Here is a 14,852-nt window from a genome sequence, read left to right on the forward strand (position 1 = left end):
AAAATTATTGAACAAAATCAATTTTAGTGATATACATCCAAATCTCCAAATAACCAAAAATTTGTATTCGGACTGAAATTAATTGCACTTCTAGTGAATTTTAATAAAATAAAATACATACATTTTAAACATGTATAATATTGTGAAAGGAAAAAAAGGAGGCGCAAACACCTAATGCATTACCCGTGAACACCTTTAAAACATTTTAATAAAATGCCAAAGACATACTCACTGACATGAAGAAGAATATCGAGAATCCACCACATGTGGAATGGAACATGTCCCTGTGTATAGGACTGCTAACACATTTTGGGAGTCAAGCTCCCTTCCTCAGAGCTGCTTTTTCTTCCCACAAATAGAGCTTTCTTTTGGTGGTATTTGATCACCTCTGCGGTTTTTAGATTTTGCGCTATAAACAAAAAAAGCGTCAATTTTGTAAAAAATACAATATTTTTTACTTTCTGCTGTAAAACATTCCCATTAAAAAAAAATTAAAAATCACATTTTGTTTATCAGTTTAGGCCAATCTGTATTCTGCTACATATTTTTGGTTTAAAAAAATCCCAAAAAGCGTATATATATATATATATATATATATATATATTTTTTTTTTTTTTGGGCGCAAAATTTTATAGCGTTTATGAACAAAAAAAAGTCCAAAAATCTGCAGTAATCAGGGCTAAAAATATGCACTGTCACTGTACTAATGACACTGGCAGGGAAGGGGTTAATACTGGGGGTGATCAAGTGTGAGCCTAATTGTGCTTACTAACTGTGGGGGGGGGAGGTCTCTGTGAAAGGCACACTGAGATCGGTGTTTCAGCTGAGACGCACAATCTCACTGTGCCTGTCTGACAGGAGAGCCGACCTGTTTTGTTTACATAGGCAGACGGCTCTCCTGTCAGTTCCCCAAAGATTGCGGGAGGCTGGAGGCGATTGAGCCCATTCCTCCCGCAGTCTGGCTCCCACTGTGTCTAATCACAGCGGGAGCGTGGCTCCGGCGCCGCTCGGTGCCGAGACCACGTGCACATAACCACGTAGATCTTTGTGATTATGCACAGCCGAGCCGCCATGCCGCAGTAAATCTGCGTGGGGCGGTCGGCAAGTGGTTAATGAATGTTAAACAACTTTATGCAGACCTTTTTAATAGAATTGTGACTTTTTTTTTTTTTTTTTGGCACAGGTGTATTTACGAACCAAGTTTTCGGTCATGTTGGACTTCATTAATACAACTAAGTCACATGGGAAGTCAGCCATATGGGTGTCAAAAGTGACTGAAAGCCTTTATCACAATTCACTGGAGGATTCACACAGGACCCAAGACATATCCATGTTCTAAATGTGTTGAATTCTCTTCAACAGTGATCCAGCCTCAGGGGACAACAGGAGAGAAGTAATTTCAGTGTTCGGGAAGGGAAAATGGCTTTACAGTAAAGTCTAACTCACATATAGATAAGAGGAGTCATTTCAGTAGCTACTTCTTGTCTGGAATTGGACAAAGGTTTTACAATGAAAGCTAAACGTATCGCACACCAGAAGATTCACACTGAAGAGAAGCTGTATCAATGTTCTGAATGTGATAAAACGTTTACAAAGAGGAAACGGCTTACCATACACCAGAGGATTCACACTGGAGTGAAGCCATATCAGTGTTCTGAATGTGACAAATCTTTTATAGTGAAGTCAAAGCTTCTTATGCACCAGATGGTTCACACTGGAGAGAAGCCACATCAGTGTTCAGAATGTGGCAAAGCTTTTACACAGAAGACCAATCTTATAAGACACCAGATATTTCACACTGGAGAGAACCCGCATCAGTGTTCAGAATGTGGCAAAGCTTTTAAAATGAAGTCAAAGCTTCTTATACACCAAGTGGTTCACACTGGAGAGAAGCCATATCAGTGTTCTGAATGTGGCAAAGCTTTTACACAGAAGACAAATCTTATAGGACACCAGAAGATTCACACTGGAGAGAAGCCATATCAGTGTTCTGAATGTGACAAAGCTTTTACACAGAAGTCAGTTCTTATAGCACATCAGAGGATTCACACTGGAGAGAAGCCGTATCAGTGTGCAGAATGTGGCAAAGGTTTTGCACAGAAGTCAGATCTTACAGCACATCAGAGGGTTCACACTGGAGAGAAGCCATATCAGTGTTCTGAATGTGGCAAAGCTTTTACAGTGAAGTCACATCTTATCTCACACCAGAAGGTTCACACTGGAGAGAAGCCATTTTAATGTTCTGTAGCTGATAAAGCCTTTACAGTTCATGCCAGGCTAATCTGTCACCAGAGGATTCAAAAGCTTCAGCTGCAGAGGGAACACTCTGGAAGAAGGGGGAATATTAAAGAAGTAGCGGGTGTCCCATTAGGTTTACAGCCCTAATGTCATCCCACAAGCAAGGGAAGACATAAAAAGACAACATACTACTTAAATAAATAATAAAATAAAATAAAAACTAAAATCTGTGAGCAAACTGGAATGTAATGATCGGATGCATTGAGTTTTAGTACTTCTGACCATCAGAAACACACCAAGAAGGTTTGAGAATATTTTATCTTTTGGCAATTTTTTCAGATAAGCACCAGTGACAGAACGGTTTCCCTTATCATTCTCATCTTTTTTATTGAGCTTTGACTGAACATGTAACGCATTGCCATCATTCACTAACTGAGCCGTGTTCCCAAGTGTTTTTCTTCATTGTCAGATCCTGAGCTAATACACGACCAACACTGCCTCAGTACCAGAGACTAGGGTGGGGTCAAGTGGCATCTTGCCAAACCTCTGAAGCCTCATTGGGAGAGTCCATTCCAGGTTCTTCTGACTATTGTTTATATCATCACCTGGGCTTGAGGGCTCCAGCTAATCCCACCTTGTCCACATCTCCCATTACAAGTTTCACCTCCTTTCCACGTTTCATATCCTCTCATGGATGACAGCTTTGCAGACAGGTCTGTAGCTGGGACATCAGGTAGGGAGAAGTCTATTTGGTGAGAAACCAACTTCCAAAGCTGTTATAAGCGAATGGCTCATTTGTATGAGTTTAAACTAGTTAAAGGTACCACATCCCAGTAGTAGAGAAAATTGGAAAGGAATGTGGGGCAGAGGTCGGGACTTTATAGGTACCGTCTGAGACCAATAAATACAAACGTATAAAATCATGTAATTTATTAAATATTTCTCAAAAGAGAAAATAAGAGAAAAAAAATTTTTTTTACACAAAAAGGACAAGGGAACAATTAGATCTATAAATAAATAGACTCAATATTGAACAATAAAATCATCACATAGGTACAAATCCTCGTACATTGGTATTACAACTTATGAGAAGTGACACTGGGCCAGACAGTTCCGGTACCAGTTAAAACTTCCCTATGTATACCATAACCCACCACCCTACATGTTTCGCAGTGTGAACCGCTTCTTCAGGGGTATAGGGGTGCACATAGATGTTTCAAGAGGATGACTGTTGAATAATTGAAACAAATATTAGTCACAAACAATTTTACTGCATATAGTACATAATATCTAGTTAACAATAGATTGTGTTTAGAAGACAATAGTCCAAAGTTATTATACATGTCAGTATGTCACTATGGAGGGGAGGGAGGAACACGCCAAGGACACACCAAGTCCCCCGGGCGGACATTCCTTGGCGTGTTCCTCCCTCCCCTCCATAGTCCAGCAGCCTTTAAGGTGGGATTATCCTTGCTTATTTTTGGCTTTCATGTCCACACGATATGCGATGTTGTACTGACATGTATAATAACCTTGGACTATTGTCTTCTAAACACAATCTATTGTTAACTAGATATTATGTACTATATGCAGTAAAATTGTTTGTGACTAATATTTGTTTCAATTATTCAACAGTCATCCTCTTGAAACATCTATGTGCACCCCTATACCCCTGAAGAAGCGGTTCACACTGCGAAACATGTAGGGTGGTGGGTTATGGTATACATAGGGAAGTTTTAACTGGTACCGGAACTGTCTGGCCCAGTGTCACTCCTCCTAAGTTGTAATACCAATGTACGAGGATTTGTACCTATGTGATGATTTTATTGTTCAATATTGAGTCTATTTATTTATAGATCAAATTGTTCCCTTGTCCTTTTTGTGTAAAAAAAAAAAAAAAAAAAAACTTTTTTTTTCTCCTTTTCTCTTTTGAGAAATATTTAATTACATGATTTTATACAACGTTTTGTATTTATTGGTCTCAGACGGTACCTATAAAGTCCCGACCTCTGCCCCACATTCCTTTCCAACTTCCAAAGCTGGCATAGGCCTTCTCACATTGGGTTGCTGCTGTTTATGGGATGCATTCAACAGTACCACCTAATCCCAGCCGGCTACTTGCATTTCATCTGATTCTGCAGCAAGTGTAAGAGATTATATCCGAAGAAGATTTGATGTCTTTGTTATCTTCTTTCTCTGACCAGCTATTACTCATCTACATAGACTATACACACCGCACCACTACAGGAGATGGAACTTACAAAGTGCTGAGTATGTGGTCATATTCCTACAACTTCTACTGGGGGACTGAAATTCCTCTGATTGGGGTTCACTTTAATGACTCTGAATGGACAGATCTCTTTTTGGGGTAAAGTTTGCAAAGAACACTTCTTATCCCTGGAAATGTTTATGATGTTGGCATTAAAGTGTACTGTAACTATGGGCAAAATCAATAATTACATAAATTGTGCAATCTGGTATTAGCATAGAAGTTTTTGTTTTTCCAAATAACCTCTTGTGACATTTTTATTACCTGTTGACCAGCCCAGTCTGTTTTCTTCTACTTCCGGTAGTAGGCAAAGCTATTTGGAAAAAAAACGGTAGTTAGAGGGCATGGGAAACACCATATAACACTGTAACTGCTTTTGAAGCGTTAGCTGAAGTTGGGCTTTACTTGTTGTGTGTCTTACTTATAATCTATCTAGGACTTTCCTGTACAGGGTGACAACGCTGTTGCGTAATGTTACTGCAGAATGATGGGGGTTGTCACCCTGTTACAGAAGGTGGGAAAATAACAGATCTACAGACAGGATAACCGGTGATAAAACGATGTTGCAGAGGGAACTCTGGGAATGATAATGACAGATTGCATTACACATTAAGTTAGCAGACTTCCTGCTGTTGGTCTTATGTATGAATTGTGTTCTGATATTTACTGTCCTGCTGTAAAAGGTGTAAATGATTACCCACATCTTTCCTGTAGTAGCCGGGACTACAGACTCATATTAGGAATATTAGGATGGGTACCTACCCAAGGGGGTCACCTTTTTGGATTTGGGGGAAAAATTTCACATGTTTTTTTAAATTCCATTAATGACACCGACAAGAGGAGTCTCCCTTATGTCACTATAGGAGAGTCAATCACAGGCCAGTAGCGTTTCAGGGTTTCTCATTGTAATTGCAGAATTTTTCATCCACATTGGTCCAATGGATTCCTAGTCCTTCCAGAAAACATTTGCTTTCTGTGTGGAAGGAGAACCCTAAAATTGTTTCCCTTCATTTCCACCCATAGCTGTACTTTAGGTGATGTTGCCCCTCCCATATCTGTAAGGGAAAGCCTCAATTTCTCCCAATACTCCCCTGGCCTTTCAGTGAGAAGAAACATTTTCTCTGGAGGGGATATGTTTTATGCAGTGAGTCCTTCATAGATGGGATGGGGAATCTAAGTAATATAAGATAAGTAAGGTGAACCCGTGTACTGGAGTCATGGATCAGATAACCAATGAGACCATTGATGTTATAGCAGAGCTGACAGCAGAAGTGTCTCCATCACCTAAGGTGGTGTCACAGAGTCGGTTTACACCGCGGCGGCTCAAAGTTGCCCCTGCAGCACGACTTCATCGGGGCTTGCAAACGACTTCTAATAATAGTCAATGCAAGTCGCTCTGACTTCGCCCAAAAGTAGTGCAGGAACCTTTTTCTAAGTCGGAGCGGCTTGAGTCGCTCTGATTAGAATGGATCGCTACTTGTCAGGCGACCAAGTCGCCTGACAAGTCGGAGTAGTGTAAACCGGCTCACAGAACTGCATGGCTGCTGACTATCTCTCGGAAGCTCAAGGTGGAGTCTACAATCTGGTGTCACATAGAGAGTGTTGTACATTTATTTTATATCATGAGGATCTCAGAAGGGGATATCTACACAAGGTAAAGGAGTTCCAACAGACACCTGGGTGGGAGGAAGTGGGCTCTATTTACTTGGAAGAGTTTAGTTGGTTGAGTAATGTGGTGGGTTTAATCCTTAAGCCATTATTTATTACTATAGTTTTTAGAATTTTTAACCAAATATGTCGAGCTTTAAATGTACATTTGCATGTGAAATGGTGAAAAACATCAGTACTAAAAATTGCCAATAGGTAAGGCTTTGAAAGCCTTTAGAGGACATCAGTTTAAAACATTACCCGTGAATGATGGGTTATTCCTCTCTCTGCTGTGTGCAGCGATTTGTAAAATGTGTTGTGTGATTGTTTTTCCCTAAATAACTGCACCTAACACTGACATTTGCATGTGTTTGTGGGAAGTGGGAGCTCTAAAATTTTGTTTTGTGATTTCTTTTTTATTTTCAGTGTGCTACTTTATTTATTTTTTCACTTAACTTATGGCTCTCACAGCGGGAGTTGGTATCCCCCATGTGATAGCATATTGCTGGTCACGGGTCCTACATCAGAGGTTTATTAGACCCCTAACGTCCCCTCTGGACCCCAAAAAAAGATGGTCAAGCACAGATCATGCTTGATCAGTTCCTTCCCCAGTCACAGCAACTGGGAAATGACCGCCCTTTACCCAGAAATGACATAATCTCGCACCTTTCACATTAATTCACTGAAGGAGAGATTGGATGTTTGCTGATCTCCTTCTGCTCTCACCGCCAACAACCGCCATGCCTGTCTTGTGCTTGGAGGAGGGGTAGCTGAGCCCAGTATACATGGGGGGGTGGGGGAGTACCTTCATTGTGGCTGCATCACTTCCATCAGAAAGCCGACAGTTGGCACAACAAATGTACACAAGCTCCCTGGTGCTATAGCTTTAAGCCCATGTTGATGTAAACTGTACATTGGCCAGAGTAAAAGGGTTACACTAATGTACATCTGCCAAATCTTTATCTGAGGAGACCATAAAAGCAGCATTAGAAAGAAATGTGAGCATGGCTTCAGTCAGGCGATGGTCTTGGTGGTCATGGTCTTGTTCTCCTTCAGGTCCTCTAACCTTGTAGATGGTGACATGGACTTGTTGTATGGGAATGAGCAGGAGGGGCTCGGGGTTATCTTCTACCCAATGAGCTTGTTATGGATAAAAGATGAAAGTGTCTTCTGGGAATTTACAGGGATTTGGATGTTTAGAGGGTTACATAAGTGGGCGGGGCTGGTATTAATGAGGGGTGTGTCATATGTGAATCAGTTTTTTTAGCATAGATGGTATAAATATATCCTTAAAACAATCTATCTCTTTTCTTCTGTTAAAGTGTCACAGATATATGATTAATAAAGTTGGATGATATTCACCACACAATACCATGGTCTGGGTTCTTCTACAACACATCCACCCAAAAATGTAATCTTCCAGTTATAGGAGTCTGGTGGAATGGGTGACAAGCTGATTGTATCTCTTAGGTCCCTCCTACATGGGGGGTCCAGCCCCTGTGTGTGCAATGCTGGCGGTATAATACACCTGGTAGGCACAGGTACAGCGTCCACCCCCGTACACTACAGCTGGACTGGGCTAAATGCTGCACCACGTTTACCTCGTGTTTAGGGCACTCTGCGTTCAGGGAGAAATGCCCGTCATCCTGATCAGACAAAGCATAAAGAGGGAGAGGATGTCTCTGTGTTTCTATTGCAGCAGATGCAAAGGTTTTCCATCATTAGATGGACTTCTGTCAAGCAGAAATGTCCATAGATGAACCGGCCAAGTTATGATCGATCTATGGGCAGCCTAAGTGTATTGTCTGTCTACATTACATCATTGTTCTGGTCTAAGCCTTGGAGGAACATGATCAGTGACTATATAAAGTGCTTTATTTGAGAAGAGAAGGTCTGAAGCTCTCTCGGAACAGATGTAAGTTTGCTCCGTCTTCAGTAGACTTTGTAAGCCACATTGTATGTAAATTAGGGGAAGTGATCCTGTAGTGAAGGTGATGGTGACCCCGACTCATCCCACAAAGCTGACAGGACTAAGGTCCTTCTTGGGGTGTTGTGGTGACTAATGCCATTTAGTTAAAAGCTTTTCCAAGATTGCAGTGCCATCAGGAGTATCCAGGAGGACTGGGGTGCGTTGCTTCCATCAGTTGGAGTCTAAAGCCCCGTACACACGATCAGATTATCGAACGATCTGTCGTCCGTTTTTTGTGGCATGCTAGTCTGATGTGGAAAGTGAAGAGGTTTTTTTCATACGAATTTTCCCGTACAACAGAATTCTACTTCAGAAGTGATGTCATGTGTTGAATTGTTTTGTATGTGTTCTTTCGTCTCTGAGCATGCCTAGTCTTGCTCTTAAGATTTTTTTTTCAGTCGAAATCTGTACTAATGAGACGAAAATTGGACGTTGTTTGGACAGACGGCAAAAATTATATAGCCTGCACATCAGAATTTTGTCAGCCGAAAAGTCGGAGTTGGCTGTCGAAAGCACAATACTAACAATCCGAAAATCGACAGCTCGGTCTTTGGACGAATTTTCCCTACAGATTTTCTTATCGTGTGTTAGCCCAGCAGAAAAGAAATCTCCTGTACAGAAACTGGAATGTCTTCCCCCGAAGTGGCCATTGGTGAGAAGCTGCAGAATTTCTTCAACAAAAATGCACAAGGGAACTGGGGGAGAAAACAATGGGACTTTGCAATACCAAAAGAATGTATGGCACATATATTCAGCATTAAATGAAGTATTTATTGAAAAATATTAAAAATAACCCCTATTTCCTATAGGGGAAATGTATAAAATTGTCAAACACATTAACCACTTCCATACAGTGCACTCCCCCCCCCCCCCTTCCTGCCTAGGCCAATTTTCAGCTTTCAGCGCTGTCACACCTTGAATGACAATTGCGCGGTCCTGCTACACTCTACCTATATGAAATTTATATCATTTTTTACACACAAAGAGAATTTTCTTTTAGTGGTATTGAAACACAGCTGGGTTTTTTATTTCTTACAAAAAAAAAGAAAAAACTTGGATTACTCCTTTCATTGATCAATTAACCAATCCTTTCTTTGATCAATTGATCCTTCACTCAAACGATCCTTCCTTCCTTCCTTCATTATTTTTGTGCTAATTTTTCTTGTAATGTGTAAGGTAAGACTGGAAAGGGGGGGGGCATGTGAAGGGGGACTGAGGACACTAAAGCGGAGCTGAGGATAAAGTATTGTGAGGGAGGCTGAAGACAGTAATGGGGAAGCTGAGGACAGTAATGTGAGGTGGACTAAGGACAGTAATGGGGGGCTGAGGATAGTAATGATGGGGACTGAGGACAGTAATGTGAGCAGGGTGGAGGACAGTAATGGGGAAGCTGAGGACCGTAATAGGGGGGCTGAGGACAGAAATGAGGGGAGCTGAGGACAATAATGGGGGGCTGAGGACAGAAATGAGGGGAGCTGAGGACAATAATGGGGGGCTGAGGGTAGTAATGAGGGGAGCTGAGGACAGTAATAAGGGGAGCTGAGAACAGCAATGGGGGGGCTGAAGACAATAATGGGTAGGCTGAGGGCATTAATGGGGGGCTGAGGACAGTAATGAGGGGCGCTGAAGCCAGTGGAGCGGTGGAGGTCAATAAAGGAGGGAGCTGAGGATAGCAAAGGGGGCTGAGGACAGCAATGGGAGGGAGGGCTGAGTAAAGTAATGTGAGGAGGGGGGTCTGAGGACAGTAATGTGAGGAGGGGGGGCTGAGGACAGTAATGTGAGGAAGGGGGGCTGAGGATAGTAATGGGAGGAGGGGGGCGGGGCTGAGGACAGCAATGTGAGGAGGAGGGCGGGGCTGAGGAAAGCAATGTGAGGGAGGGTTGAGTTCAGTAATGTGAGGGGGGGTGCTGAGTTCAGTAATGTGAGGAGGGGGGCTGAGGACAGTAATGTGAGGGAGGGCTGAGTTCAGTAATGTGAGGAGGGGGGGGCTGAGGATGTAATGTGAGGGGGGGGGCTGAGGATAGTAATGGGAGGAGGGGGGCGGGGCTGAGGACAGCAATGTGAGGAGGAGGGCGGGGCTGAGGAAAGCAATGTGAGGGAGGGTTGAGTTCAGTAATGTGAGGGGGGTGCTGAGTTCAGTAATGTGAGGAGGGGGGCTGAGGACAGTAATGTGAGGGAGGGCTGAGTTCAGTAATGTGAGGAGGGGGGGCTGAGGATGTAATGTGAGGGGGGGCTGAGTTCAGTAATGTGAGGAGGGGCGGGGCTGAGGATAGTAATGTGAGGGGGGGCTGAGTTCAGTAATGTGAGGAGGGGGGCTGAGGACAGCAATGTGAGGGAGGGCTGAGTTCAGTAATGTGAGGGGGGGCTGAGGACAGCAATGTAAGGGAGGGCTGAGTTCAGTAACGTGAGGGGGGGGCTGAGGACAGCAATGTGAGGGAGGGCTGAGTTCAGTAATGTGAGGGGGGGCTGAGGACAGCAATGTGAGGGAGGGCTGAGTTCAGTAATGTGAGGAGGGGGGGCTGAGGACAGTAATGTGAGGGGAGGCTGAGTTCAGTAATGTTCGGAGGGGCTGAGGACAGCAATGTGAGGAAGGGCTGAGTTCAGTAATGTGGGGGGGGGGGGGCTGAGGACAGCAATGTGAGGGAGGGCTGAGTTCAGTAATGTTCGGAGGGAGGGGGGGCTGAGGAGAGTAATGTGAAGGGGGATTTTGATGTGAAAGGGAGTGACTGTGATGTGAAGGGGGGACTGAGGATGCTGATTAGAGAATGGAATTGTGATATGAGACTGGGTTCAGATCTGTTCATGCACCTTTGTGCATGCATCTTGGGGGTAGAGCACCGGATTACAGTATTTTTAATGGGCTGCCTACCCACAGGAAATACAGGGAAAAAAGTTTTGATCCTTTTTTGTTTTTGTGCCCCACCAAGCCACAGGGTGCTGCAGTGCCATGTGGTTTGGTGAGCTTCAAAATGTGCCATAGGTGCCAATGTATTAATTCTTATTGGCACCCCCGTGTATTTGGTAAAGTGCATTGCATTTCTCTATGGTATGTACTGTATATTCCACAGCCACAGAATCTAGCTTAGGAAGAAAGGGGGGAGGGGGTGTGATGTAAAGGATCTGAGTCACCGTGAAACCGATTCAGACTTCTGCTGGAAGAATATTTTACTGACTGGACCTCCATAAATTTTAATTCAATACCCCTGTTGTATATTCTACCCGCTGTGGACAGTTATCACCTTTCTCCTCTATGCATACCGGAGTTGGTTCTAAAACCGGTGGGGGGGGGGGAGGGGGGGGTTCTCCCTCTTTGCAGATGAGGATCCAGCCAGTTTTTGGGAAGATATCTCCAGATCATAATCCTTCTAAAAAGTTCCTAAAAAGCCAACTGTCATCTGAATTCCATGACTTATTGATATTAGAAATAATAGCATATTCCAAGGGGGCTCCGGGGTAAACTGCCAGCTTTGTTTGCAGACAGGGAGGAGTAGAGCGGTCTGTTTGCTCCATTGTACAATGGCCTGTTTTCTCTATTGTTTTCCGAGTTTCATTTCTCCCTCCACCATGTGGGGCATCATCCAGACCACCTGAACCTTAGACCTTTGTACCCCTGGGACATATGGACTGAGTCTAGTTCTACACGTGAGTCTATGAGTGACACCTGATGGCTACCTGCAAATGCTGTGAATGTGCTTCTGCCATTAATGCTTTCACTTGCTTTGCTCAGCATGCATTAGATGTTTGACCTCCTGCTCATCACCCAGCTTGGTTGGAAGGGACTGTGAAGTTCCACCGAGCATAAGTGCACAGGGTTGCTAGCTCTCACATTGAGAATTCCTCATAGACATTGTGCTATACCCTTTCACCTCAAGGTGGAATGCTGCACCCTTCATGCACTAGATCTAGGGATGAGTCGAGTCTGAATGGTCTGTCCATTGCTACGCTTGCTTGCTATAAGCTGCTGCTTGATGAATAGCCTGTGCTGTCTCCACTGCTTATGTGTCATCACAACTGTCTGAACAGACGCCATTAAATGTTCGTATATACAATACTGCTCAATAGTCCCTGGGTTTGGTGCAGAGACATTGAGATCCCTGACCCTTGGATTCATATTTGGGACTATCTGGTAGGGATTCAATTTTCATCATCTGGAGTCTCAGTGTCCTAAGTGGTTTGGATATCATCAGCCCCCTGCATGACTAATTTCTTTTTTTTCCTCATGAATCTTCAATCAAGACTCTTCATGGAGTTATCTTCAGCAGTCTTCAGGGGGGTCAGCTGACCTTGGTTGGTGTGGGTCTGGGTGGGGGATGGAGTCTTTGAGGCATTACCAGCATTTCATAAGAGGAAGGACCATTTGTATTCATTGTTTTGCCTTGGGCCCATGAACATTTCCATTTTTTATTTCTACTTTTTGCCATATTTTTTACTCAATTTGCATTGTTTGTCCATTCAATTGTGTTAATAAAGTACAATTGTCTAAATTTTCTATACCAGTGTTTGAGCCTATTTGTGCAACTCCTTTTGTTTTTGTCTTCTTCATACTGTCCCAGTTGCTTGGCTCACCGGTCATACACTGCATGGTATTTTGATAATATTAGATGAACTTATGGTGTCACATTTTCACACCCTCAAGGGCGGTGAAATTTATTCCTGGTGATTCTTGTCCCCTCTTTCCCCCCTTCCCCACAACATATATTTGGTATTAATAAGTGGGCTGGGCTGGTATTAATGAGGGGTGTGTGATATGTTAACCAGTTTCTTAGCATAGATGATATAAATGGTATAAATATATCCTGGAAACGTAAACAATCTCTTTTCTTTGTTGTTAAAGTGTTACCTATATTTGATTAATAAAGTTGGATAATATTTTCACCGTATAGTACCGTGGTCTGGGTTCTTCTACAACACATACCACCAAAAATGTAATCTTCCAGTTATAGGAGTCTGGTGGAATGGGTGACAAGCTGATTGTATCTCTTAGGTCCCTCGTACATGGGGGGTCCATCCCCTGTGTGTGCAATGCTGGCGTTATAATACACGTGGTGGGCACAGGTACAGCGTCCAGCCCCGCTGCCTGCAGCCTGTCAAAGTCTACACTACAGCTGGACTGGGCTAAATGCTGCACCACGTTTACCTCGTGTTTAGGACAGAAATGCCCGTCATACTGATCAGACAAAGCATAAAGAGGGAGAGGATGTCTTTGCGTTTGTGAGAAGACTAGAAGTCCTTCTAGGAAGATTGCTCACTGAAAAAGTAAACTGCGCTGCAAAATACTTGCCATGCCTCGTATAAAATACCTTAGAGTGTCTACTTGCCATAAATGGGTGAATTGGGAAGGAGGGCGGCATTTGTACTATCTTGGCATTTTAGGGCCTCAAAAACTGTGACAGATAGTCAGGAAGTAAAAGGTGGAAATTACACCTTTTGAAAGCCTGAAGGTTGTCATTGGATTTTGGGCTCCTATACATGGCTAGGCTGCAAAAATGTCTCACATATGTGGTATCCCCATACTCAGGAAAATGAACAGAATGTCTTTTTGGGGTGTAATTCCACATTTACCCATGGCATGTGTAAGAAATATCTCATAAAATGACAGTTTTCTGTGAACTCAACATGCCTCTCTGAAAATACCTTGGGGTGTTGGGGTGTCCACTTCTCAAAAAGGGGTTATTTGAGGGAGGGGGGTGTTTGAAATGTCCTGGCATTTTATGCCAAACATTAGAAGCTTCTGCCACACATTACCTACTCTTCTAATGTTGGGAAAACATGTAATGTTCTTTTTTCATGCAGGCTGTGGGCTGAACAAAAAAAAAAGATGCTAACAGATTCCTCTATTCACATTGATCAGTGTGGATGAAGAAATCCCTGCCAGAAAAAAAGTGAAAACATTATATACCAAAGCATAGAAGAGATCTGCCCACTGACCACCCCTGGCCACTCAAGCTTGGACATACATGTTTATTTTAACTATGGATGAGAAATGTTCTACTGCAGAGCTGGTCTAATGACCAGGGTGAAAGATACCCATCAGGCATGCAAACTGTCTTGGCGTATACAATACTTTGAGAGATACATTCAGGAGAAGGTATGTCCTAGAGGACTGAGAGGTGCAGGTCTTTCCTAACATTTCTTTGATTTCAGATAATTTAAAAAAGCAATGGAACTCCTGGGTTGTTCTCTAGAAATTATGTTGATTGAAGTTCTTGATAAAATATGATTCAAAGCAACTAAAGGAAATTGATAAACAAGTAATAGAGATTGTTGATCAACCCAATAAGAATCTCACTGGGCAAGCTCGGGTTAGAAAGGAGAAGGAATTGAAAGAATACATGAAAGATTGTATTAACATGCCTTATTATATTTCATATATATTTCAGCTTATGCCCATTCTATGATGAAATGTGGGCCCTTGCATTTACATAGTAACGAGCCAGACTGACACTCATTCATACAGCCCTGAACATCAGACAGCTGTGGTTTGCATTTAGACGACATGTTAAACACCTTTTCATTCATTCATTTGGACACTTGACAGGGTTAAGTCTGCGCATGGAAATTACTGACACGACCTAAACACATTTGATTATTGCTTGCATTAACACATGACAACTGAATACAGATGGGGCGACTCTGCCACAACACACAGATTCAGATACAAGAACACCTCATATTGACACAGATGCATAGCGAAAACAAAAGCCCTTTTATGTACTGTTCTGTGAGATA

At 42.8% G+C, this 14,852-nt stretch overlaps 1 protein-coding gene and 1 pseudogene across 2 annotated transcripts in view; one reads left to right on the forward strand and one right to left on the reverse strand.

The window, feature by feature from the left end:
- Positions 1-14,852, forward strand: part of LOC309548382 — a 482,992-nt pseudogene that overhangs the window by 185,996 nt on the left and 282,144 nt on the right. The gene's annotated exons all lie outside the window — the stretch shown is intronic.
- Positions 1-14,852, reverse strand: part of LOC309548379 (uncharacterized protein) — a gene marked incomplete at both ends in the record, with an annotated part of 186,587 nt that overhangs the window by 117,266 nt on the left and 54,469 nt on the right.

The sequence above is a fragment of the Pelophylax lessonae genome, assembly GCF_965119305.1.
Source record: "Pelophylax lessonae genome assembly, chromosome: 2".
Lineage (NCBI taxonomy): Eukaryota > Metazoa > Chordata > Amphibia > Anura > Ranidae > Pelophylax > Pelophylax lessonae.